We start from the raw sequence: 27,007 nt of genomic DNA, 5'->3' as shown, positions 1-27,007 counted from the left end.
TGTGCCATTTTAGTACAAAAGCAGCCATAGACAACATGTAAAAGAAAGAGTGTGGCTGTGTTCCAATAAAACTTTATTTAGTGAGTCCAGGGTCTAGTTTGCTGACCCCATCTGGGGGAAAGCACTAATAACGTACAGACACATGCTTGCTTTTTTTTTTTTTTTTTTCTCACAAAAATGGAATCATACTACATAAACTGTCTTGTATGTATTTAAATATTCATTTGTGTCTGTTGTGTGCCAGCTCATAAACAATGGTGTATACAATGGTGAACAGGACAGACAAGGACCGTGCTTTCCTGGAGTTTACTGCAGGAGACACGATTAACATAGTAAGTGCTCTGAAAGTAATGAGGGGGCTGTGATGGAGAAAAATCAGCTTTCTAGTGTAGCATAACTTTTGCAACCAATCTCTTCTTTACGGGCATTTAATTTCCTTAATTGTTTCTATTATAGACTACACTGTCATAAACATTTTTGGGACTAAGCCTTTATGAAAAACCATCATTTTTCCCTTAGGCTAAATTCCTTGAAATAGAATAGCTGAGTCAAAAGGCATATGCGTTCTTTTTAGTCTTTTGCTGAGCATGATCAAACTACTTTCTAGAAAACGTATATCAACTTACACTTCTACCTCGGTTGGCGTTTTTTTTGTTGTTGTTTTGTTTGTTTGTTTGTTTTTTGTTTTTCTCACTTCCTTTGTGCAACGACTTTGAGTTTCATGAATTGACAAAGTAAAATGAAAGTGTCATAAATCTTAGCTGTGAAATGGAAATGAAGAGATAGGGAATCATATCATATGAGGGAGAGGAGCCCTGTTTCAGATGTTTTGTCTCTGGGGGCATCCTGTGATTCAATCCCTATATAATAGTTGGAAATAAATCTCAGAAGTTCTTTACAGATACTAGGCACCAGTTATTAACTGCCTTCACTATGTGCCAGAAACTAAGCTAAGCCCTTGATGTGCATAAGCCTCAAAGCAAAATGGAACTGATGTCAAGTCGTTCTGATTTAAGCCTCAGAACAAAATGGAAGTGAGAAGCTACAAATGGCCAGGTGATGGTGGAATAGGATCCTGAACCTACAGTAGAAGTCTCAAGCTGCCAGCCCTGTGGTTTGTTTTCTTTGGCTCACATAGTAGGAGCCAGCACAATGTTTAAAAATTTATTAACATAGTTAAAAACATTAAAAAATTGGAAAGTGTCACATAAAATCCATAGTTAAAACTTCGGAAAAATTAAAATACCTAGCCACACTTGGGGTCACATTCCTACTTGCTGTTAGTTGGGTAGAGTCAGGGAGTATCTCCTTCTACACACGGGACAGGAGTTCCTATGATGATACTATTGAACTGAGATTAAAGCCCACTCAAATTCCTCCTTCTTCATTGCTACTGTTATCACTGGGTATACAGCAGGAGAATGTGTTCTGCCTCCTCATCCAATCTACTTCTCTTACTTATTTGATTGCCCTGGGCTGTGGGATGGTATAGGCCTGAGGAGGAGGCAGACCTGGGTCCAGCCCACCACTGCGATCCCGCTTGGGTCCTAGTGTGGGGGACACATCAATGCTTGCTTAGGTGAGGAGATACCAGGTTCTTGTGGGGACTCTTGTTTTCTAGGCTTCTGCCTCCCTCCTTTCACATCCATTTTTCTCACTCATCCTTTATCCGTCATCTGAATTTCTTTCTGGTACATATCACTGCACCTTTCTTGGCCACATGGATTGCCTTTCTGCGTTTCACCTTAGAGAATGCACTTGGCCAGGACCTGCTCTCAAAGGGTCAGGTCATCATCTCCTCCTTTTTCCAGTTCCTCTCTGCCAAATGCCATGCCTCCAGCCAGGTCACGTGCCCATCTCTCCCCCACTGGGAATCCATGACGAGACTGGTCTTCTACAGGTAATATTCCTGGGATTTTTTAAACTTGACACTCTCTGTGTGTCTCCCTAGGCTAGAGGACAACTCTGATAGTCCTAGTGGCTTTGAGAGCCAGAGTTTGGCTAGCTCCAGGAATCACTTTGTATTTTATTTATTTAGAACTGTATTATGCAGCCAAGGAGTCTGCTTTTACATACATGTGGTTTCCAGGTACCAGGCGCTATGCACGGTGCCAAGTCAGAGGGTACCAGAGAGCAAAGGACAATCTGAGAGTCTGAAGGTGCCATCAGAGAGTAAGGACCAAATGCAAGAGTATGACCCCTGCACCAGGAGTAGATTCAGAAGGTCCCTGACACAGAGCCAGCCAGATGAAGGAGGCTTCTATAAGGTGCTGCAACACAAGACACTGTACATAGATACAGCTTGTAAAAACACCAAATCAGGTCTTTTAATGCCCATCTACTCAAGCCCATCTCTTCACCTCTTCCCTAAGCCCACCTGACTGTCTGTGTCTTCAATAAACTCTCCCATCCCCACACTTCTGGAATTGTGTTGTCCAGTATGGAAGCCATTAGCCACACGTGGCAACTGAGCATCTGAAACATGGCAAGGCCAAATTGAGATGTAGTGTAAATATAAAGCACACACTGGATTTTGAAGTCTTAGTAGAAAAAATAGAATGCAAAATATTGTATCAATAAACTTACATTGGCTATATGTAAAATAATAATGTTTTGGCTATGTTGGGTTAAATATATTACTAAACATTCTATTTTTCTTTTTTACTTTTATTAATGTGGCTGCGGAAATCTGAAAATTACACATGTGCCTCTCATTTGTGACCCGTGTTATGTTTCTGTTAAATAGTTCTGTTGTAGAGTACTCCCTGACCTAGCTACATGAAATGTGCTTCTTTATGAATTTGCTATTTGCTATATATTCTCAGTCTCTAAATAGGTATAAGACAAGACTAATGTCTAGTTTCTCTCTGTTTCATCAGTCTCTGCCCAAGTGTCCCTTTTTCTATTAGAGATCCAATGTGTATTTCATAATGATTCTTTCATTCACTTGACAAATATGTGTTGAACTCATACTCTGTGACAGACTTCCCTGGGAACTTAATAAACTTTAACTCAATACCTAGCATAATTCTGACAGGGTAGAAATTATTAGCTTTGTTTCATAGATAAGGAAATTGGGGTAGAAAGTCTAAATGACTTGCTCAAGGTCACCCACTTGGTAAGTGGCAAGAAACAATTTCACTTTCGTCCAGCTCCAAATCACATGCCCTTTCTACTTAAGCATGCCAATCCTGTTGATCCTTCACCTCTACCCAGTTGCTCCCTCAATACTATCTTCTTCTTTGTGTATACACACTTATTACAATGCTTGTTAATAGTTCATCTTTCCCAGTAGACTTCATGTGAGGACAGAAACTATTCATCTTCCGATCACTGTTGTATCCCTAGTACTTTGCACTGCCTGGCACTTAGTAAATATCGGGTGAACATATGAAGGAATAAATGATGATACCTTCTTCCTCCTACCATTATAAAGTTTGTGTTGAATTCCATTTTCCTGGAGAGGATACAAATTAGAATAAAACTCTACAGCTATCTCTCAGCAACTCAGTGTCTCAACAATATTGTAAACATTTGTTTTGTATTTTATTTATTTAGAGCTCCATTAGGCAAAGAAGAAATCCATTTATGTGAGAGTCTGGGAAAGAAATCTCTCCTTCCCTGCTTGTCTCTCTTTCTGCACATTATGTTATCTCAGACCAACATGACACAACCAGCCACCTGTCTTTTGTCAAAAGAGAATATGCCTCCTCGCAACAGCTGTGTGCTGGCTGTTGCCAGAGCCTTAACACAAAACTGGGACTGGTGGGTTTTTTAAATTATCTTGGCATAATTTTTTCATTATGGAAGTGATCTCTGAATAGGTTGTAACATGCCAGGACCACCTAGTGGTTATAAGAAGGAAACCATCTCACCCACCAGAGAAGAAAGGCAGCCTGGCATGGAGAGAGGATTGCTGAGCTACAAACCATAAGGAATGGTTGCTAGTTTCAGTTTTGCCATACTCTGTACTCATGGATGGATAAGCCATGATACCTCATTGCTGTAAACCTTATTTTTCATACCTATAAAGAGAATACATTAAAATAGACCAGGGAGGACAGCACCATGGCTTGTGTACCACCCTGCTGTTGCCACCTTCCAATGCAGACATTCCTAATCAATCACAATATACTCTTCCATTGATCCAGGCTACAGCTTCATAAACCTTATCACAGCACTTCCTACAGCTATCACCCATCAGTCACTGATCATTGCCAGGCCAACAGTTCTTTCTGGAGTCTCACAAATGTAGGTAGTGGTTTATTGTTTGTTTGTTTTGGTGTAGGATAGAAAGAAAAGAGATCACAGCAGGACATTTTTTAATTCTCAAAAACCATCCCTACTTTACTTGGAAATCACCACCCTGGCTATGAAGACATCACACATCATGCTTTGAGATTCCCCTGATGTGGAAAGGTCCTTGGGGCCCTGCTGGTTCCTGGAAGCACTGAAAAGGCAGAGGCTCCGAGGGGAGGGAGGGAGCCACATTCTTTCTGAAGCTCTGCTAGAAGTCATCATTAGGATATGGCTGCAGCCTTGTACATAACCTAAAACTCTGAGGGATTAGCTGGATTGTGGGAATTTCTTCTTATTAGTCAGAGCCCCAGTGTGCAGCTCTTCAGATCACTGTTTAAATTTGGACTCCTCTGGAAAGTTTGATTTAGTGGGAAGGTCATCAGAAAATGACTTTTCATGGCAAATGTACCATCAGATGGAAAAAGGCCACAGAACTGGCTTACTTTTTTTGTTGTTGTTGTTGCATTTTTTTTTTTTTTTTTTTTGAAGGGAGACTTTCACTCTTGTCGCCCAAGCTGGAGTGCAATGGCACAATCTTGGCTCACTGCAACCTCCGCCTCCTGGGTTCAAGCGATTCTTCTGCCACAGCCTCCCGAGCAACTGGGATTATAGGCGTGTACAACCACGCCCAGCTAACTTTTTGTATTTTCAGTAGAGATGGGGTTTCCCCATGTTGGACAGGCTGGTCTTGAACTCCTGACCTCAGGTGATCTGCCTGCCTTGGCCTTCAAAGTGCTGGGATTAGTGGTGTGTGCCACCACCCCCAGCCTATTTTGTTTTTCTGAGACAGTGTCTCACCCTGTCACCCAGGCTGGAATGAACTTGGGCTCAAGCGATCCTCCCACCTCAGTCTCCCAAGTAACTGGAACTACAGGCCTATGCCATCGTGCCTGGCTAATTCTTTTCAGGCTGGTCTCTAATTCCTGGGCTCAAGTGATCCTCCTGCCTGGGCCTCCCAGAGTGCTGGGATTACAGGCATGAGCCACTACATTTGGCCTGAGCTGGTTTACTTTTTTAAAGCATGAAAACGTAAACATAAATAAATGTCTGAAAGTAGATAATCATGATGGCTAATGATTATTGTCTGCAGGCATTGTATGAGATGCTTTACAAATTTCATCTCACTTCATTCTCACAACCTTGAGAAATCAGTGACCTTGTTCTCCCCATTTTACTGGCAGGGAAACTGAGGCTGAAGAAGGTAAAGTAACTCCCACGCCCACAAGCTTGCCAAGCATGGGAGTCAGGATAAGGAGCCAAATGTGTGTACTCCAGAAGCAGCCCTCTTAGTTTCTATATCATAGTGCCCTACTAAAAGTTTGAGTGATTATCTTCAAGTATTGGGATTAACAATTTTAAATTGTTAAAAATTGGTCTAACAGTTTTTCTTTGTGCTTTTCTGGGTTTTCCAAAATTTCTGCATTGAACCTGTATAACTATTGAAAACAAAACAAAACAAAAGCCTTAGGAAGAAAAATCACAAGACTAAGAATTTAGAATCTGATTCAGAAGACCTGGATTTCACATTCAGTCTTTTTAGCTGGTTGTCTGACCTCAGGCTGATCATTTCACTTGTCTGGGCCTTGGTTTCCTTGTCCAGAAAATGTGATCACAGGGCTGGATGATCTATAAGATTCCTTTTAGGATGGAAGTTATACACATTTATTTGAATGGGAGCCAGGAGGTAATATCTAGATGCATTCATCCGCTTTTTCACCTCCTGGCAAGTGATGATTATTTAAGAGTCAACTCTTTTGGGTTATGTGGCATAAAACACTTGTAGCTTAGTGCTCTGGAAGCAAAATAAGCTCCTTTTTAAAATCAAAACTGTAAGGTTCTCAAAACGAATGTATTAGAACACAATCTTCATTGTCATCATGCAAGTCTTCATGCAGGACTTGACTTTTTAAATACAGTTCATTTCTGTCATAGATGTCTATTTGGTTATCTAGTCTAAATTTAGTGGTTGTGTGGTATGGAGGTCTTTGAGGTAATGTTAGAGTTAAAACACATGGTATCTTATTAAGTTGGTTGCATTTATAGATCTTGAGAGGCCTTGGGGTGATAAAAATCTGAGTTATGCATTGAATTAAACAGAGTTATATAAAGCCTGTTGAATATTAATTTTGTAATGATTCACCTTACAGTTTTACGAGGCTAGATATAAAAAGATGCTGTGAATAATTGAGCCCATCGTCTGTAAAATGAAGTCTAGGGAATGGAAATAAAGAGAGCAAAGCCTTTTCCTTCTTTGCTCGCTTCTACCTGAAAACTCAGCCTCCCCAGTTTGTTAGAGCATTGCATGAATGTTTACTAAAAAAATTCAAGGAGTGTATACTAAAGAAAAAATTAAAAATGTGGGCATTTTGACCATATTAAAGTTTTCTTTATTCTTTATAGTCTGAATATTTTATAATTTTTTCCAGGTTGCATTTTTCAAAATTGTTTCTACAATAAAACAAATTCTTGCATGAGACACAAAATTATTTGTATCTCTTGTCTCTCAAATTGCCCTTTGCAGAAGTTATACAAATGAGCAATAAGCCCCCAAAAATGATGCTCAACATTATTAGTCATCTAGGAAATGCAAACTCAAATTACAGTGAGATGCCCACTACTTCATAGCTATTAAAATGGCTAAAATGTAAAGACTAACAATGCCAAGTATCAGCGAGGATATGGAGCAACTGGAATTCCCATACACTGCTGGTGTAAACATAAAATGGTAAAACCATTTTAGACCATAGATCTCCGTTTTTTATAAAATTAAAAATTCCTGGATCATAGAATCTCACAATTCCACTCCAAAGTATTTACTGAAAAGCAATGAAAATATATGCCCACAAAAGATTTGTATTGGGGCCAGGCGTGGTGGCTCACGCCTGTAATCCCAGCACTTTGGGAGGCCGAGGCAGGTGGATCACCTGAGGTCAGGAGTTCGAGACCAGCCTGCCTAACATGGTGATACCTTGTCTCTACTAAAAATACAAAAATTAGCTGGGTGTGGTGGCACACGCCTGTAATCCCAGCTACTTGGGAGGCTGAGCCACGAGAATCCCTTGAACCGAGGAAGCGGAGGTTGCAGTGATCTGAGATCGCAGCCTGGGCAATAGAGTGAGACTCTGTCTCAATAAAAGGAAAAAAAAAAATTGTATTGGAATGTCCATGAGAGTGGCATTTATGATAACCCAAACAGGAAAGAATCCAAATGTCCATCAGAAGGTGAATGGATAAACAAATTGTGACATAGCCTTACAATAGAATACTATAAAATGAAACAATAAAAAAGAACAAACTACTAATATGTGCCATAACATGGATGAATCTCAAAAACATCATACAAACAAACCAAAAGGAGCCAGAGACACAAAAAAATTCAGACTATATGATTCTATTCTTATGAAATTCTAGAAAAAGTAATATGTAATGTCAGAGAGCAGATCAGTGGTTTCCTAAGGGAAGGACAGGAAGTAAGAGAGAGAAATGAGCACAAAGGGATATAAAGGAACTTCTTAAGAGAGAAAAATGTTTTGTTATCTTCTAAATACCCTGACTTGATCACTACACATTATATACCTGTAACAAAATTTACAATGTATCTCCTAAATTTGTTCAAAAAAAGAGAAGGATTCCATATCTTGATTGTGGTGGTGGGTAAGGAGTGTATATATTTGTTAAAATCTGTTTAACTCCACACTTAAAATGGGAATATTTTATTGTGTATATATGTTATACCTGAATAAAGTTGATTTTTTAAATGCCTTCTTCAATATCTTTCTTATTGGTACATTAGGATCTCTAGAAGATGATCTTATAAGATCTTGATTGCAAATCAAGTTTCTGGTTATTTACTCATTATGGAATCTTGAGTCTCATCTTCACATATATGAAATAGGTACAATAACTACATTTGGCCAACCTCACAGATTTTCCCTAAGAAGCAAAAGAGATGATGAGTATATAAAAGAGATTTATAAATTATGATACTGTGTAGAAAATTGGCTGTCACTACCACTCTGTAGCTCACTGTGCAAGTCAGGGTGGAATTCCCTTCATCTGACACCCATTTAAAACTTCAGTTAGTTGATCCTCTCATTTGAGCCCCAAATGAACCACCCCTATATTGAATGCCTGGCTAGAACACAGAGTACCTCAGCAAAATTTCCCTAGCATTAAAAAAAAAATTCTACCTGCTTCAATCTGTGTGACATGTGGATCAACCCACTCAGACTCTGAGCACTTCACTTCCAGCAGTCACTACCTACACAATCATTCCCTCAAGAAGGACTGTAAGAGTCATCTTAGCTTGTCAATGAGGCTTACATTTCATTTGACTGATGTCTCCAAAGGGTCTTATGTTTTCAGAGGAACATGTACTATGTCAGAGATTCTAAACTAGTTGTGGGGTGACAATGAGGATATTCATAGAGAGTGAGATATGTCTCTTCTGCAAATTAACTTGTCTTCCAAGCAACAAACTGAGTTTTAACTCTGAGTAGAGGGAGAACATTGAAAAGTTGGGTTCTAATTTAATCTAAAATAACACATGGCCGGGTGCGGGTGACTCACGCCTATAATCTCAGCACTTTGGGAGGCCAAGGCGGGCTGATCACCTGAGGTGAGTTCAAGACTGGCCTGGACAACGTGACAAAACCTCATCTCTACTAAAAATGCAAAAATTAGCCAGGTGTGGTGGTGTGTGCCTTTATTCCTAGCTACTAGGGAGGCTGAGGCAGGAGAATCAGTTGAACCAGGGAGGCAGAGTAAGCTGAGGTCACACCACTGCACTCCAGCCAGGGCGACAGATTGAGACTCCATCTCAAGGAAAAAAAAAAATTTGTAGGCCAGGCACGGTGGCTCACGCCTGCAAATCCCAGCACTTTACAAGGCCGAAGCGGGCAGATCATGAAGTCAGGGGTCCGAGACCAGCTTAACCAACATGGTGAAACCTCGTCTCTACTAAAAATACAAAAATTAGCCAGGCGTGGTGGTACATGCCTGTAATCCCAGCTACTCAGGAGGCTGAGGCAGGAGAATTGCTTGATCCTGGGAGGCTGAGGTTGTAGTGAGCCGAGATCACGCATTGCACTCCAGCCTGGGTGGCAAAGCAAGACTCCATCTCAGAAAAAAATAAATTAAATAAATAAATAAATAAAACACATGCATTTATTTGACAAATAGTCACTGAGTATCTACTATGTGCATTGTCCCAGGCTATGAGGATGTAGCAGTGAACAGGACAAAGCAATATCTCCCTCCCCTTGGAGGTGAAATTCTAGTGGGATGAGAAAACCATCAAGCAAATAAACAGTGTAATTTCAGGACCAGACAGAAAACAAACAGGAGTAGAGAATAACACAAATGTAGCTTAATACTATTTAGGATATAGTGATCTGGGAAGCCCATGTGAGTTGAATTGGAATTACGAGGTGGAGCCAGCTGTGTGAAGATCTAGAGAAATAATGATCCAAGCAGTGACACAGCAAGTGCCAAGTCCCTGCAGTAAGAATGGGCTTGACCCATAAGGTGGGAAAAGGAGGCCATTGTGGGGTGTATTGAGAGTAAAGGGAAGACTGGCATGAAATGAGATTTCAGAGGTAGATAGGTATCCACATAGGAGCTGGAGTTTAAGTTTCAGTCTATGTAAAATCAGAAGTCACTGAGGAGTTTTAAGCAGGGGGTTTGATGAATGAGAAGTGGGATGATGGGGAAGAAGAATATATAGGTTTATGTCCTGAGCAACCAAGGGGTGGCAGGAATCTTTCTTAGGAGGCAACCTGCAGTGATTGGCTAGGGCGTCTGCATCCTTCGTCTGCTATTAGAGCAGAGACCAAATTGCTCTGAAGACTGGAATAGCAGTATTTGTAAATATCCTGTGACGTGAACTCGTTGTAAAGAGTTCTGTGATTCTCCAGACATGCTAATAAGTGGGTGCTGGAAATGTCATGATCTTCTAATCACAACCTTCTTTTTATGAGCCTTTTCAGCAGACACCAGTTCAGGGCAAGCTCCAAACCCTTTCTGGCTGCTGTCATTTCTGGCGGCTATGTCACTCATATGCATCACTCTCACTGCAGCGGGAGTGCTCAGAGGAGTTTACTTTGGCTTTGCGAAACTTTTTGGAAGGTTGCCTATTTTTGTTAATTGTGGCTTAGGAATTACTTTGTCAGAAATTTTGGAGCCCAGGAGTCTAAAAAATTACAGAGTATTATTAAATATTTAAGAATTGCTTAATTTCTCCATGTGGTATGAGATTTTGGCTGAAATTGGATCCTTGGGCTATTTACGTCTAGTTTAGCATTGCAGAGCCAGTTTTGCCTATTAAAACAAGTTTGAAAATTGTTTAAAACAATCTGGTGGATAAGTGTGTGTAGAGATTTTGTTGTTTCTTTATGTTTATGGAGATGAGTAGTGAACTTAGCACTGAAACAGAAGCAATCATCTTAGCTTGTGAAAATCCTGCTTGAGTAATAATGGGAAATGTTATCTTTTAAAATGTGTTGGTTATTTTCTTCTCCATTACAAACATGATATAAGTTCCTCCTAGAAAATTTGGAAGGTATGGGGTGAGACCCAGGCGTAACCTAATCACACAGAAATCCATGAGATATTGAAGTCTCCCATAAAATGATAGAGCTGGAATGCACTTTTACAACTATGTGGTTGAAAGAATAAAACAACTTTATTTCAATAATCACAACACTTCTGATACCAAATGTGTGGGTTTTCCACACTAAGCAATCAGTTCTCCAACTCTTCATACACCAACTGGGTGTCCTTAATTCAATTCAGTTCAATTTTGATTTCACAAAATCGACCTGAAATTAGCATCAGACACTGTAATCCCCCAAACGGGTTCTTCTTGCCTGCTATACAGATAAACTCAATTCACTGAGACAGCATTTTTGCAGTAAAGAAAGAGTTTAATTAATGCAAGGCTGGCCAGGGAAGGATTGGGGCTATTACTCAAATCAGTCTCCCCAAAGAGGCTAGGGTTTTTCAAGGATACTTTGGTGGGCAGGGGGCTAGGGAATGGGGAATGCTGATTGGTTGGGAGATGAAATCATAGGGGTGTGGAAAATGGTCCTCGTGTGCTGTCAACCTCTGGGTGGGGGCCACAGGTCCAGCTGAGTCCCTGATATGGATGAAGTTAGTCATCAAAATGCAAAAGTCTGAAAAACATCTCAAAAGACCAATCTTGGGTTCTACAATAGTGATGTATCTACAGGAGTAATTGGGGAAGTTACAGATCTTGTGAGCTCCAGAACAATGGCTGGTTATTGTTTTAACTGTGCCTACATCTTAGCAGAATTCAGGTAAGTAATTCGAACCTTGTGGGCTTTCATTAGTTTTACAAAGGCAGTTTAGTTTGCCGAAGGGCTATTGTCATTCTTGTTTTAAGCTTAAACTATAAACCAAATGCCTTTGAAAGTTAGCTTGGCCTACACCCAGGAATGAATGAGGACAGCAAGTGTGTGTTGCTGGAAGCAAGATGGAGTTGGCTGTGTCAGATTTCTCTTACTGTCGTAATTTTGCAAAGGTGGTTTTAGCCTCACAGGTTAAGGGCTCAGGCCCATAAGACAACCCCCATTTCAGACACCATGTGCAAGTCCTGGGCCCCCTGCACTTTTGACCAACTTAACTACAAATTAGGGGTTCCTATGACCGCCTGCTCATGTTTGACAATTAGCTATAATAGCTCATAGAACTCAGAGAACCACTTCACTTACCAGTTCATTAGAAAAGATATTATGAAGGATGCAGACAAACAGCCAGATGAAGATGTTCATATAGGGTAAAGTCTAGAGGGGTCCAAAAAGCAGGAGTTTCTGTGCCTGTGGAGTTTGGGGTGTGCTGCTCTCCCAAAAAGTGAATGCATTCACCAGGAGGCTCTCCAAACCCCATTGGTCAGGGTTTTTATGGAGGTTCCATTAATTAGGCATGATTGAGTACATTGTGGCTACTGGTGATTGAACTCAACCTCCAGCCTGTCTCCCCTCCCTGGAGGTCAGGGGGTGGGACTGAAAGTTCCAAACCTATAATCACATGGTTGGTTCCTCTGGCAACCATCCCCCACCCTGAAGCTGTCTGGGGCTGGAATCCCCCAGACATCTCATTAACATAAACTCAGATGTGGTTGAAAGGGGCTTATTAAGAGTAACAAAAGATGTTCCTCTTACCCCAATCACTCCGGAAGTTACAAGAGTTTCAGAAACTCTGTGCCAGGAACTGGGGAAGAACAAATAGAGATTTCTTATTCTATCACAACATCATACTGGCCCACCTTCTCATTTTGCATATAAAGAAACTGGCCCAAAGCCACTCAGAGTCTAGAACCCATTTCCTCACTACCAGTTTTGAGCTGTTTCCTGATTGTTTATGTGGCTTCATAAGCAGGTCCGGTTCTCTGGGCCTCAGTGGAGGCACATGGATCCGCTATGCCCTCTTCTTGGGCAAAGGGGACACGACATAGCAAGTCAGTGGGTGCACATGTGGCTCCATCTGCCCCCTAGTGTTTGGGAGGCTGCATCGTCTTAAATAAGGATGACATTAAATTGCCTTAATGTAGGTGAGTATTTCTCATAAATGGTTGTTGGACTACATGTGTTAGAATAATCTAGGGTGCTTATTGAAAATGAAGGCTGCACCTCTGGTTTGTGGAATCGGAACCTCTAGAAGTGGGATTGACAATCTGCCTTCTTAACAAATTCAGATTCACTTAAAAATAACACTTTTTCAATAAGAATAAAACTTCTTGGCAGGGCATAGTGGCTCATGCCTATAATCCCAGCACTTTGGGAGGTTGAAGCAGGAGGTTCACTTGAGGCCAGGAGTTTAAGACCAGCCTGGACAACACAGTGAGATCCCATCTCTACAAAACAATTAAAAAATTAACTGAGCATGATGGTGTGCACTTGTAATTCCAGCTACTCAGGAGGCTGAGTTAGGAGGATTGCTTGAGTACAGAAGTTCAAGGCTGCAGGCTACAATTGCATCACAGCCTGAGTGACAGAGTGAGACCCCATCTCAAAAAAAAAAAAAAAAAAAAAAAGAAACTTCTTTGTTGAATCATTCAAATTGTGTAATCTAAGATAGATTAGCTAGCTGGGGATTTGTAAATGGATAAAAAGTTTCTGGATTTATGCAAATAAACTTAATAGCCATCTCTTAGGAGTAGAAATGGGCCGAATAGACAGTGGCACTTTCACTATTCTAAGCCACTTGGAAACATGGTATGCAGAACATAAATGTGTTTGGAATCCCTTTTATAAGTATTTCTGCAGTTAAACTATTTCTTCAAGAGACTAGAAATGTCTTACATCATTATTTACTGCTAATATATGCGTGGCCAGTGGGAGAAAGGAAATACTCCTTTGTTGATATAAGAGGACACAGGAGGAGCAACCAGGGGCACTGGGGGAGATCCATGTGAGTTCATTTTTCCACTCAGTTATCCATTCAGCTCATATTCATTGAACAGTTGCCACGTGCCAGGAATTGTTGTAGGTTCTGGGGACACAGAAAAGAACAAGACAGCAAGTCCTCGATCATGTGGAGCTTATGGTCTATCATGGGGAATGATACACCAATAAAGAGTTCAAAGAAGATAAATTCAAATAGTGGCAAGTGCTGTGAAGAAATGAAGAAGCTATGGCATTATGGATGACTGGAGGGCTACTCTCTGGTGGGCAGGGATGGTTTCTCTGAGAGAAGACATCTGAACTGAGGCCCAAACAGCAGGAAGAAACTAGCCATATGCATATCTGGGGAACAAGATTCCAGAAAAAACAAAGCCTCAAGGACAAGTGTCCCAAAATAAAATGAGCTTGGTGTGTTTGAGTACATAAAGAAAACCACTCCACTCTCACTGCCTCACTTGACTAACCTTAAAAACAAAAAAAAAAAAAGTAAAGAAAACCACTGTGGCCAAAGCTTAATGACTAACAGAACATACAATATAAGTCCGGGAGGAAGATAGGAAACCATGTCCTATAATCATGCTCCAGTATGGAGTTTGAATTTCATTCTAAGTGTAACAGAAAGTCTCAGAGGAGCTACATTCGGGGAGGGGTGATTTGCTATCTTCAGATTTGGGTTTGAAAAAAATCACTCCAGAGCTCAAAACCACTCAGAAACTCAGAGTAAGTTTTAAGAAAATATACATCTGCTTCAGGAAAAAAAGGTTATTGTAAATTATTTTTAAAAGAACTAAAGAAATGACAAGAGATACCATATACGTGGAAGAGGAAGATCAATATCATGAAATGTTGAGTATTTATAAGTATTTATAAATTCATTGTAGTTCTAAGCAAAATCCCCAGCATTCTGAAATTTGAATGAAAATGTAAGTAATCAATAATTTTGTTGTTGTTGTTGTTGTTGACAGAGTCTCTCACTCTATTGCCCAGGCTGGAGTACAATGGCATGATCTTGCCTCAGTGCAACCTGTGCCTCCTAGGTTCAAGCGATTCTCGTGCCTTAGCCCCTCAAGTAGCTGGGATTACAGGTTTGCATCACCACACCTGGCTAATTTTTGTATTTTTTTTTTAGTAGAGATGGGTTTTCACCACATTGGCCAGGCTGGTCTCAAGCTTCTGGCCTCAAGTGATCCACCCACCTCGGCTTCCCAAAGTGCTGGGATTACGGGCATGAGTCACCATGCCCAGCCACATTCAAGAATTTATTATAAAGCCATAGATAGTATTATTGGTGAAGGGTAATTGAAAAATAGATCAATAGGACAGAAAAGAGAGCCCAATGTTGAACTAAACAAATATGGTTCTTTCTATATGTTATAGGATGCTTTAGAAGTTACAGAGGAAAACACAGTATCAAAAGTAAATGGTATTGTTACAACTGATAGCCCATAAGAAGAAAAAATCAGATTCCTACGTCACACTTTGTACAAGAATAAATTGTGAGATGGATTAAATACTTAAATATAAGAAATAAAAATATAAAACCTTTAGATGGGGAAAAAAGGAATCTTAGAATAAAGTAGATTTTATAAACTAGAGACTCAAAAATCACACTCAAGATTGGATGAATTTCACTATATCGAAATGTATAATTTCTGCATAGCATAGCACCATAAAATAAAAAGACAAGCAACAAACTGGTAGAAGGCATTTGCAACCCCAAATAACTACCAAAAGCAAGTTTCCAGAATCTCTAATGAACTCCTACAAATCAAAAAGGGAAATTTAAACTACCCAATAGAAAAATAGATAGCTTATTAACAGGCACTTCCACAAGGGGGAGACATGAATGAGCAGTAAAAATATGAAAAGGTTTTCCACAGTGGTAATAAAAGCAGGAAATGCAAGTTTAAAAATCATAATTAAACTGCATTTTATGCCCGTCAGAATAGCAGAAATTCAAAAGGCTGACAGTGAGACTTGGCAAAGAATTGAGGTAAATAGGCACTCTGAGCCGTGGCAGGTGGTACTTTGGAGAGCAAGTTGTCATTCCCTAGTTAGACTTCTAAACACACAGATTCTACAACACCAAGATTCTGCTTCGGGACAGAAATCAGCAGCATTTCTCAAAGGAGGGACTGTTGGTGTTTTGTGTGGGACAAGTCTTTGTTATTCAGGACTCTCATGCACTGTAGAAAATTTAGCATCCCCCCATTCCATCCCCATCTCACAAAAGATTGTCCCACATTTCCAAATAATACCTTGGAGGATTGGACCACCCCAGGTGAGATTTACCAGGAGAAATTCCTGCATATACCCACACAGTGCTGCCATGTACTCTCATGTAGGTTGTTCCCCAAACACCTCTCACAACTAAACAGAGAGGCCTGTGTACAGGAGAACCATGAGGATGTGTGTTGTCACATCCTTTGTTATAACAAAAATTGGACACTACCCAAATAGCCATCAGTCCACAAATGGAGAATTAAACTATAATTCAGTCATACAACAGAACACTATGCAAAAGTTAATAATCTAGATCTCAAAAAACCATGTTGAGTAAAATTTCATAGGCAGCATAATACACTTTATAAAAAGTTTAAAATTACAAAATCATAGAATATATTTGGACACACATACACACACACACACGAACTAAATATCTTCCAAATTCGGAAGAATGGTTGCCTCTGAAGATGAAGGAAGAATTGGACTGGAGAAATTAACATAGAAGATAAATTCTGTGTGGTTCTATCACTTAAAACGGTAAAGACAGGATGTGAAAAAATATGAAAACAACATTTGTTAGTTTTGAATGATGGGCGCATGGATAGGAGTTTGTTGCATTTTCTTATGTATATTTCCATATTTTACCCCCACTTTGGCTGCTGAATGTACAGTGAATGGGGGTGAGTGGAAGGGTGAAGATGGAGATTGGGTGGTGGGAGGCAGTACGGGAACCAGAGAGGAGCCAAGCGAGGACCCCAGCATCCCTCTCTCAACTGCTTTGAACTCCAAGAGTGTGTGACCACTTTTTTGCTTCATTTCTCTATTGCCCAAAAGGTTTTCCTGGATGAACACTTCCCCTTGTAGCATCCTCTGCCTTCCAAGTATTGAAATTGTCACCTAAGCAAGCCAGGAACTTGTCAACAGCTAGATTTTTTAGCAGAATGACACATTCAAGTGATGTCTAAATAATTTAAGTCTGCCCCATCCCCATTCCTACAATTTTGCTTCTACATCCTTTTTTGTCTTGAACATTTTTTTATTGTGGTAAAATATGCATAACAAGGCCGGACACAGTGGCTCATGCCTGTAATCCCAGCACTTTGGGATGTCAAGGCCCAAGAATCATTTGAAGCCAAGAGTTCGAGAACAGCCTGAGCAACAAAGCGAGAACCTGTCTCTACAAAAAAAATTAAAAGTTACCCAGGTGTGGTAATGCTGCCTGTGTAGTCCCAGGTACTCAGGAGGCTGAAGTGGGAGGATCACATGAACCAAGAGGTTTGAGGCTGCAGTGAGCCACGATTGCATCACTGCACCCCAGCCTGGGTGACAAGGCGAGACCCTATCTCAACAGTGTGTATATATATATACTATTATATTATATAATATATACTATATATACAGTATATACTATATATACTATATATGTACTGAGGCCCAAACTATATTATATATAGTATATATAGCATATATAATATATTATATAGTATATATAGCATATATAATATATAGTATATATAGCATATATACTATATAATATATTATATATATTTATATATAGCATATATTATATATAGCATATATAATATATAATATATAGTATATACTGTATAGTATATATGGTATATATATTTAATATAGTATTAAATATTATTGTAAATAATATACTGATATATAATAGTATGTATTATATATTTTGATTAATATTTATTATATAATACATACTACATATATAATAGTGTATGTTATATATAATAGTATGAATAGTATACTAGTATATACACTAGTGTATATAATATTTTATATTTTATTTTATGTATTTTGTATATATACACACATAGATAACATAAAAGTTACCATTTTAACAATTTAAAAATTACAGTTCGCCAGGCACAGTGGCTCATGCCTGTGAACCCAGTACTTTGGAAGGCAGATGCAGGAGGATTGCTTGAGCCTAGGAGTTCCAGACCAGCCTGGGCAACATAGTGAGACCTCATCTCTATAAATTTTTTTTAAAAAAACTGGGCGTGGTGGCGCATGCCTGTGGTCCCAGCTACTTGGGAGGCTGAGGTGGGAGGGTCGCTTGAGCCTGGGGGTTTGAGACTGCAGTGAGCCATGATTGTGCCACTGCACTCCAGCCTGGATGACAGTGTAGGACCCTATCTAAATGCATTCACAATGTTGAACAACCACGACCACCATCTCCAGAACATTTTTCATCATCCTGAACTGAAACTCTATGCCCATTAAACAGTAACTTCCCATTCCCCAGTACCCCCAGCCTCTTGTAAACTCTGCTCTACTTTCTGTCTCTGTGAATTCAACTGTTCTAGATAGTAATTACTATTCAACTATTCCAGATACTAATCACTCCATGTAAGTGGAATCATACAATATTTGTCCTTTCATGTCTGGCCTATTTCATTTAGTATAATGTTTTTAAGACTCATTTATGCTGTAACATATATCAGAATCTCATTCCTTTTTAAGGTGAAAAGAATTATAGTCCATGGTATGTATATGCTGTATTTTGTTTATCCATTAACCTGTTGATGGACATTTGGATTGTTTCCACCTTTGGTAATTGTGGATAATATTTCTATGAACACTAGTGTGCAAATATCTGTTCAAGGCCCTCCTTTCAATTCTTTTGGGTATTTGCCCAGAGATGGAATTGCTGGATCATATGGTAATTCTGTATTTAACCTTGTGAGAGACTACTAAACAGCTTTTCACAGTGGCTGCACCATTTTACAATACCATCATCAATACACTAGAGTTCCAGTTTTTCCACATTCTCACCAACACTTCTTATTTTCCTTTCGTTCCCCATATATCTGTCCTAGGGGGTGTGAAATGGTATCTCATTGCGGTTTATCCTATAGTTTTTTTTATTATCAGTGTTAGGAAAGCATTGTACATATTTCTGTCTGATTGATTGATCCATAACACCTATGTTTTTTAGTATTTCAGCATTTCCCAAAGTGTGCTCCACAGAATATTGATTGCATTATTAGAGGTTTTATTATTAGAGATTTATTATTAGAGATTTCATATATTAGAGGTTTCTGTGGGATAAGAAAAGTGAGGGAGGGAGACTCTCTGGTTAAGTAAGCTGAGAAAGGAAGCAAACTCCAGTAGAGTCATTTCCAGCGCATATATAACTTCTGCAAATTCAGCAAGTGAGTAGGAGATGGTAACTCAGTGTCCTGTCCTTTGATTGGTCTCAGTTTTTTCAAGTCTTTTATGCTGAGAATGATTCTGTTATTTAAAGATACGCATCTTTTTATACAAATGGTCCATAAATAGAGTCTTTTATGTAGTGCTTGAAGAAAATTTTATCTGTCGCAACTTTGAAGGAAAAACTGCCTATATTCATGAAGATGTAGTTCGTGGGCTCTATGTTGGCACTTTCCCTAAGGGATTTTCCAGTTATTTTGACTCTACACAGTTTTCACTTTGAACTGACTTTAGAAACTACCTCCCAGGTAAGATGCAATTTTACTGTCTATCTTCCCCTTGAAGATTGGAAAGACCTTGAAAAGCCCTACTGTAAAGGAACCTGATTAACACAGTTTAAACCAGGAGTTGGCAAACTTTCTCTGTGAAGGGCCAGATAGTGGATATTTTCAGCCCTGTGGACCAGACAGTTTCTGTTACAGCTATTCAACTGCCGTTGTAGCTCGCTAACAGCCATAGACAATGAATACATAAATGAATAGACATGGATGTGTGCCAATAAAACTTTATTTAGAAAAATATGCAGCATGCTAGATTTAAAACTACTGGCAAGCAGTAGTTTTCTGACACTTGGTTTAGACCATCATGACCAAGGTTTATTGAATGGCCTTCCTCTCCGTTTTTTTTTTTTTTTTAAAAACCTAAAACCTGTAGTAAACCCTTAGATTCCTACACTTGAATTCAAATATTAGAAGGCTTCACCTCTTCATGAATGACACTGAAGGTTGATGACAGGTTGTTACTTTTCAGGTGTCTGGATTTTCATCTCTGTGGTACCAGAACTAGTCGCTTGGTGAGTGTTAAGGGCTGAATTATGCCAGCCCCTAGACTGATATATTGAAGTCCTAATTCATAGCACCTCAGAATGTGACTGTGTGTGTAGATAGGGTCTCTAAAGAGGTGATGAAGTTAAAATTAGGCCTTGAGGATGGGCCCTAATACAGTGTGACTGTTGTCTTTATAAGAAGAAATATGGGCACAAAAAGAGGTACCAGGGGTGTTTGGGTACAGAGGAAAGACCATGTAAAGAGGTGGCCATCTGCAAGCCAAGGAGAGAGGCCTCAGAGGACACCCGCCCTGTTGACACCTTGATCTTGAACTTTCAGCTTGCAGAAATGTGAGAACATACATTTTGTTGTGTAAGCCGTGCAGTCTTTGGTATTTTGTTATGGCAGCCCTAGCAAACTAACAACAGTAGGTGATTGTAACTCATCTACCCCATCTCACTGAGATCTTAAATTTCTTTGCTCATTCCCAGATACCCAATATCACAAGTATCTTGTACCAAATTGTATAGGTGGAGTCAAGTGCTTTAATTATATTTGCATATTTGGTGTGTTCATAGATCTTAAGACATATCCCTCCTGCGTGTTAACACTTATAGAATAGATTCTCACAAGCTGGGTGCGGTGGCTCACGCCTGTAATCCCAGCACTTTGGGAGGCCGAGATGGGTGGATCACAAGGTCAGGAGATGGAGACCATCCTGGCTAATATGGTGAAACCCCGTCTCTACTAAAAATACAAAAAATTAGTCAGGTGTGCTGGCAGACGCCTGTAGTCCCAGCTACTCGGGAGGCCAAGTCAGGAGAATGGCGTGGACCCAGGAGGCATAGCTTGCAGTGAGCCAAGATCGCACCACTGCACTCCAGCCTGGGCGACAGAGCAAGGCTCCATCTTAAAAAAAAAAAAAAGATAGATTCCCACAATGCTCTTATCTCAGTTTTCCTTTCTTTCTCTCTTTAGTTTCCTTCCAAATACTATCCACTTTGTTTCTATTCCTGGATTCTGGGGTTTTCAAATAGATGCATATTTTTTTGGTTTATAGTGCTGCTTATTGCAGGCAGGAATGGAATCTGAGAACTAACCAGTTATGTGTAACCTCAGACAAGGTATCTATTTCCCTGACTTCCTTTCCTTACCTTCCTAGTATAATAGCATCCATATTATCTTTGGAGTTTCTAGAAGCATTAGCAGAATACAAGTGATGTGCCTGGCATAGTGTATGGCTTATGTTGTACACTTAATAAATAGTAGCTATTGAAAGCAATCAGAAGATATCTGTTTATTTCTCTTTTTTCTGTCTTTGTGATCCAAGTTGACAGCAGCTGTGTAGTCTTTGTTAACACCCACTAAAGAAGTAAAGGATTTAACTAGTTCTTTGCACATGACATTAGACACTGCTTGGTATATCATTGTTTACAGGGCTTAATCCCTCAAGGAGCTTTTGTCTCCAGGCAGACACAAGAAAGATGTGGAGAGATGATGTGATAAGGCAGAAAATGTACTGTGTCATTCCAGTTCCAGCTCTGCCCTGTGTAACATTTTACAAGTTGCTTTCTCTCTCTCTTTCTGGACCTTATCTATCTTATTTGTAAAGTGGGAGCTTAGACTAAAACACATCTCTAGTGTATCCTTTTTTTGCCTAATGTTTCACCGAGAGATCATGAGGACCAAGAAGATGACTGGGTGTGAGAATTCTTCATACCGATCTTAGTACTACCCAAACCGTGACTCCATGCCCAACATGCTTTCCTCCTAAAAGGGTACTAAAAAATATTGCCTGCAAGAAACTCTCAACCTATTCTCCTTTCCATGCTCTCATTTGAGTTAAGCTCCTTGAATGTTGAGTTCCTGCTAGAAAAATGGCTTTGTTCTATAGCATCAGTAAGGAGAGAGAGGGCAAAGGTGTTTGTGAAGAAATCCCATTGACTTCCTGCTTCTTGTGCCACCTTGCACCTAGATGCCTTGCACATCCAGGGGGAGTGGAGGGGCAGGTGGTGTGGGGAGGTGCCATGCGGATGGTGCCACAGAGAGTTTCACTTACCACATGGCAGAACAAGGGATACCACATCTGCCACTTCTGCCTTCCTCCTTGTCCTGTTTTTACACACGGGTGCGTGTGAAACAGTGTGACCTCACAAGTGACAAGGGAGAAGCATGCTTATTGACCTAAGTGGAGCTTCTGGGGGGAAAGCTGTTTTCTTTTCTGTAGTAGGGAGAATGAGAACTACGTATACATGAGGATATCTTATGGCGTGATATGCACGCTAGATTTCATCAGTATTCATGATGTGTTTCATTCTCACCACACTGACATCTGTTAAAAACAAGATTCAGGAATGCCATTCTGGTTTCAGTAACTCTGAAACATGGCTTCCGAGGGGATGTATTACTGAGTTCTCTCTCCCATTTGACAGCCCTGATTTTGCAACTGAGTGTAGATAACTTTGAGCACTTCAGAATCTCCTCCTACAGAGACAGTAGAAGTCTAAAACGGTGTGTTCAGTGACATGCATCCTGTAAGAAGACAAATTGGTATGAAATCTTTAGTTGTTAAGGAGACTAGCCTCAATTTCATCTGTATTTCGAGAGAACTCTATTCTAAATCTCATGTAATTAGGCGAATTTCTAAAACTGTAATTAAACTGTAGTCAGCCTGGGGAAAATTAGAAATAAATTAGAAGTGTCACTGACTTGAGATTTATAGTTTCTCCGCCTGTGCCTACAGAAATTAAGGAGCTTCTCTCTTCTGTATTACAGGCTTTGATGAGAAATCCAGAAGAAAGAATATGTGAAAGAAAAAGATGACATCTATGCATAGCAAAGAAAATCTCAAGATTATTACAGTAAAAACAAAAGAAAGGCAAGAGAATACTCACTAGTTAAAGGTAAGTGGACGTTTCTGTAAATGCTGAACTCTTTGTTATGTTAGATAGAACAGAAAAGTGAGTTTATGTGTGTTTGCATGTGAGTACGCATTGACTTGTCAAGCAGGGCTTGGACAGGATGTGATATGTGATATGGCATATTAGCAAAATATTTGCATTACTAGCAAATGATGAAGAAAATTAATAAATACAGTTACTCCCCTACTTTCAAATGAAAGTCAAACACCCCGAAGTTGAATGATATGCTTACATTTTATAGGTCTTTTCCTACAGAGCAAAATAAACAAAAAAAATTAAAATGTACTAATTGTACTATGCCTTAGACATATTTCCAATATTTATACACACATTTATAGAAGTATTTTCTTTTTATTCGCAGTTGAGCAGCTTCACCAACTTAAGTCCAGTGGACAACTGAGCAAAGCAAATAGTTGATTCTTTTTATATGTGCAATGATTTTCATCTTTAGCTTAATTGGAGTAAGGGAGTGCTTTGTATGCTTAGTATCATTACTTGGGTTTTATTTTCCATTTTCCACTGCTTTTATAATATAATAAGAAGAGGATGGAATATTTGAACAGTTGCACAAGCATTGTCATAATGGTAGCAATGCTATAGAAACCAAACTGCCAGGCATGTAGGCAACACAACCAGATGAGGTCTCAAAATGTTTCTTCATGAGATGCTCTCAGAAGTTCATATCTGACAGACAAAAACGGTTTGAAGAACATCGATGTAAAATATGCAAAACTATGAACTGCACGTAAGTGAAATGTGCAACAGTTAGGAACAGCATTTTATGTCTCAAAATGCTTCCTCTGGTGAAATCATTGCAGTTCCACATGCTGGCGCCTGCTGGAGAGATGTAGCAGTCAAGGACGTTGACTCTGGAGATCTTGCCCTACCACTTACCACTTGCATGATTGTGGTCAAAATGATTAATCTCCCTTTGTCTCAGTTTCCTCATCTGTAAAATGTGGGAGATATTAAAACCTACCTTACAGAGTTGCTCAGCAGATGAAATGAGTCAATATAGGCAAAGCACTTGAAAGAATGCTGAGCACATAGAAAGTGCTCAGTAATTATTGGTTGATTTTATCATTGAGTAAAGTGTACCCAGGGATGGAAATTTCATTTGTTTGTTTTAAAGGGGGCAAAGATGTGGAAGAGCATAACAGATGTTGGGGAAGTGGAAGATACCAGTTCTTTAACTCTGGGCATATTTGTACTGTTCAAGCAGCTGTCAAAGGAACTAAAGAGTGCCAGGCAGAGATAGAAGAAAGCTACAGGGGATCAGTGTACTTCTCAAACAAACTCTTACTGATTGTCTCCTTGATTCGAGTACCTTGAGAAGCATTGGAGAATACAGACTTAAAGGATGCAGGACTTTTCTTAAGTTACAAATAAGACTGTCTTAAACTCTTTGCTGTAATCTGTAAGGCTGGACTTGACCTGGTCCCAGACATTGTCTCTAACCTCACCTCCTTAGCTCCCTGTGCTCATTCTTGCCTTCTTTGATTCCCTCTAAAACATAAGCAGTGATTTTCCACTTGGATTTTTTGCACCCACTGCACAATGCTGCCTGGCTTCTTACCCTCCGTTGTTCCTGTATCTTTTTCCTTTAAGTCTCAGAATGGGGCTTCTCTGGCTTCTCTACTAAAGGAGCTCCCTCTGAGAAGTGAGCGTCCACAAATATTGTGCCCACTGTCATTCTCATCAAAAATGAATGTGAGAGCCTGTTTTTCCATATCCCTGCAACAAGGAGTATTCCGAAATTGTTTCATTGTTGCCAGCCTGATAGGTGCTGAACTTGATTATTTAAAGTAGGTATAAGAGAAGATGCACAGATATGCAATGAGGGCAGAAGTTAGTCATTCATTAACTCACCTTTAGAGCCTTCCCTGTTTTCTTTATAGCACTCATTACTAGCAGGAATTAATTTGTCTCTTCAGTTACTTTTCACCTGCCTTCCCTCCTGGTGTATAAGTTCCCTGAGGCCTGGGACAGCATTTGCCCTCTTCACAGTAATGTTCTGGGATCCTGTTCCAGCAATTGCCATATACGAGGTACTCAATAAACATTTTGAGAGTGAAAGAATGAATGAGAAAGACAGGATCTTGTAATTGAAATAGACAGACAACATCTTTACAACAGTGCTAGAGGCTCAAAAATAGAAGGGAGTCTTACAAAAAGTTAGACCCAGGTAGGCAGGAGCAATATTGAAACCATTAACAGCCTCTCAGCACAAATAAGGATCAGCCTAAATAGGCATTGGCAGGGTCTAAAAGGGCCTCTTTTGGCAGTAGATTTTACCCTTGAGGTGCTGGATTGTGGGGAGGTGGCTGGGATTCAACAGTGGGGCTCAGGGGACTGGTCAGTTGCCAACCACTATGGTGGAATTGCCAGTATCTTAACCAAGCACAGCTGTATGTGTGCATTTCTACTCAATATCAGTCCTGATTATAGTACCAAGCAGAACTCTTTCTAGTCCTGTTTGTACTGGAATACTGTTCTCTGCCTTGGATCAATAAAAAGAGTCATCCAGGCCCGGGTGTGCTGGCTCACGCCTGTAATCCCAGCACTTTGGGAGGCTGAGGTGCGTGGATCACTTGAGGTCAGGAGTTTGAGACCAGCATGGTCAACATGATGAAACCCTGTCTCCACAAAAAATACAAAAATTAGCCAGACATGGTGGTGCATGCCTGTAATCCCAGCTACTTGGGAGGCTGAGGCAGGAGAATCACTTGAATCCGGGAGGCAGAAGTTGCAGTGAGCAGAGATCGTGCCCCTGGACACCAGCCTGTGCAGCAGAGTGAGTGAGACTCCATCTCAAAAAAAAAAAAAAAAAAAAAAGAAGAGGTCTCCAAATAGAGTCAGAGGACTCTGATGCCCTCAAATTTCACCCCGAGCACCCTTCTGCCCGCATTGCATACCAGCAAGTCCTCCCTTATACCTCTTTTATTTCATGTATGTGGATTTTGTACTAATATGTCATAGTTTTGCACATTTTAGGGATACATGTGATATTTTGATACATGTATACAATGTGTAATGATCAAATCAGGGTAATTGGGATATCTATCACCGTGAATATTTATCTTTTCTTTGTGTCGGGATACCTATTTTAAATAACCATGCTCATCACCTATGAGACTGGCAAGGACAAAAAATATTTTAAATACTCCTCATTGGAAGGATATGGACAAAAAGGCTCTTGTATACTGTTGATGAGAATACCAGTAGGGGCAATATTTTTAGAAGTTAGCTTGGCAGTGCTTATCAAAATTCTAAATGCACATTCTTATTGACCAGGTAGCATAACTTTTAGGGATTTATCTTCCAGTTAAACTATCTCAAATACAAAATGATATATGCACAAGTGTGTTCACTTTAACATTGTTATAATAGCAAAATTATGGGAGCAATTTGTATGGTTGCTGATCAGAGAGGAGTGGATAAATGATGGTGCTTACATCTAATAGAATACGGTGAGACCTTTGAAAAGTGTCAGGTAGATCTCTCAAATGTATTAAGTAAAAGAGTGAAAAAAGCTGCCAAAATGGTGTGTATTATGAAATCCTGACACATGCTACAATATGGATGACCCTTGAGGGCATTATGCTACATGAAATAAGCCAGTCACAAAAGGATGAATACTGTATGATCTTACTTATATGAGGTACCTAGTGTAGTCACATTCATAGAGATGGAAAGCAGAGTGGTGGTTGCCAAGAGCTGTAGGGAAGAGGGAATGGGGAGCTACAGTTTAATGGGCACAGCGTTTCAGTTTGAGATAATGAAAATGTTCTAGTGAAGGATGAGAGTGATGGTTGCACAACAACGTGAATGTACTTAATAGCACTGAACTGTACACTTAAAAATGGTTTAAATGATCAATTCGTGTTTTATCTGTTTTACCACAGATTTTTTAATATTAAGAAGAGGAAAACTTTCCTGATTTTTCCAAAGAAAAAGTGTTAATAGTTTAAAATACCACCATAATACATTTTAGTGACAATCAGCTAAAATTTCTTAGTAGTCTCAGGATCTAAAACAAAAGTACGGTATTTTTAAAAGAAAAAAAAATCTATTTTCTTTTTTTTTTTTTTTTCTTGAGACAGAGTCTCTCTCTCCCGCCCAGGCTGGAGTGCAG

The 27,007-nt window shown here is 39.7% G+C and overlaps 1 protein-coding gene across 4 annotated transcripts in view; it reads left to right on the top strand.

The window, feature by feature from the left end:
• FRMD4B (FERM domain containing 4B) overlaps positions 1-27,007 on the top strand; it is a 360,118-nt gene that overhangs the window by 79,519 nt on the left and 253,592 nt on the right. For all 4 annotated transcript variants that reach the window (XM_074032675.1, XM_074032676.1, XM_074032681.1 and 1 more), the window contains exon 2: positions 22,727-22,854. The gene's annotated coding sequence lies outside the window, so the exon portion shown is untranslated. The remainder of the gene's footprint in view (positions 1-22,726; positions 22,855-27,007) is intronic.

This window comes from Macaca fascicularis, chromosome 2 (genome assembly GCF_037993035.2).
Source record: "Macaca fascicularis isolate 582-1 chromosome 2, T2T-MFA8v1.1".
In the NCBI taxonomy this organism is placed as follows: Eukaryota; Metazoa; Chordata; class Mammalia; order Primates; family Cercopithecidae; genus Macaca; species Macaca fascicularis.
The sequence above is the reverse complement of the archived record's forward strand: the minus strand, read 5'-3'. Positions and strand labels throughout refer to the sequence as shown.